The sequence below is a fragment of the Poecilia reticulata genome, linkage group LG8, assembly GCF_000633615.1.
Source record: "Poecilia reticulata strain Guanapo linkage group LG8, Guppy_female_1.0+MT, whole genome shotgun sequence".
Taxonomy (NCBI): Eukaryota; Metazoa; Chordata; class Actinopteri; order Cyprinodontiformes; family Poeciliidae; genus Poecilia; species Poecilia reticulata.
Genome location: NC_024338.1, coordinates 11,145,617 through 11,147,243, shown reverse-complemented (window position 1 = coordinate 11,147,243; position 1,627 = coordinate 11,145,617).

Sequence of the window (1,627 nt, the reverse complement as noted above, 5' to 3'; positions counted from 1 at the left end):
AAAAAAATTTGATAATTTTTTGATTTATTTTTTTTTTAGGTGATCAATTGTCATTTTCTCCAAATACAAAGTTGTTATTTGAAAAATACATCAGTATTATTGTTCTCTTGGGGTTATCTGATGTCACAATATATTTTTTTGTTACATTTTTTTTTTTTACCTGCAAGAGTCGTCTACGGGCCCTGCGACAGACTGGCGACCTGTCCAGGGTGTACCCCGCCCCTCGCCCGGAACGTTAGCTGGAGATGGGCACCAGCACCACTCCCGACCCCACTGAGGGACAAGGGTGAAAGAAAATGGATGGATGGATGGAGTCGTCTACGGTAGAGTCGTCTACCGGGTCGGTTGGTATGCCTTTTTGTCTGTTGGCCATATTGGATTTGACACAAATAATTTCTTGCATTTGCAGCTGATGGCMRGTAGTTGATAGTGTRTTTTATTATGCATTAGTGTCCACTTCAGTGGTCTGTGTGCATTTATAACATAAAAATCCACAAGAAGCACAAGAAAATGGCTTTTAGACAGCTGTCCACTGTAGTGACCACTATGCATGAAAGGGTTAATATTGTCATCTGGGTGAAATGCGACTCGGGGACAACCTTGTATCCTGTTGCATCTTCCATTGAACTGATGTTCTTCAATCTGCAACTGTGTATTGGTCTCTGACATAAGATTTAAGCCAAGCACATTAAGAGAATATCTGAAAAAGGGTAAGTATACAATTTGTGCTGTTATGGCAGAGCTGTCATAATATAGCTTTGGTTTAGAGTTACCTCTTGTTACTCCCAGTGTCAAACCCTTAATTTGGACAACTGTTTAATAAACCAACAGGGAACAACAAGTGTTATACAGAGTTATATTCAGCCCTTACTTAAACTAAGCTGTCAAACGCAAGCGCAAATTTTTGACGTCCTGTTAAAAAAACAAACAAATAAGCAGAGGACCAAGCTGTGGGAGATGATGATTCACGCCTTATGTTTATATATCTATATAGGAACAATGTGTTCATGGGAGAAAACAGACATGTTCTTCCTATTCTAATAGTCAGAAAATAACATGCTCCACAAGCTGTTTTCGTTGTTTTCTTGGAATACAAAGCTGTCAGATAAAACAATGTTCTAAATGTCAAAACTGCACCGAAGGAGATGATGACAAGCACAGTGTGATTGTGGGTGTGCGTCGCTGATCGAATCAGCAGATGAATTAGATTTAATCCAGGCAGCTCTTGTAAACACAAGGAAAGGATTTCTCTGTAAATGCTCCATTGCTGACTTGTTTCATCAAGCAGCTTTTAAATTATGTATTGGGATTGTTCCATTTAATGTTAGTCAACACTTTTCCTTTTTTTAGTTTCATAATGTTTTATTACAAAATGAGAATTAAATGTTGTTTTTGCAGCTTTTACTTTTTATTTGCTATGAGATCTTTTGCTTTGGTTTTATTATTTCCTAAAAAATAAAATAAAATAAACAGTGTCAATAAAGAGAGGCTAAAATTATTTTGGGAGAATCTTTAGAAGCTTGCTCAGGATGATCCATCCATCCATCCATCCATCCATCCATCCATCCATCCATCCATCCATCCATCCATCCATCCATCCATCCATCCATCCATCCATCCATCCATC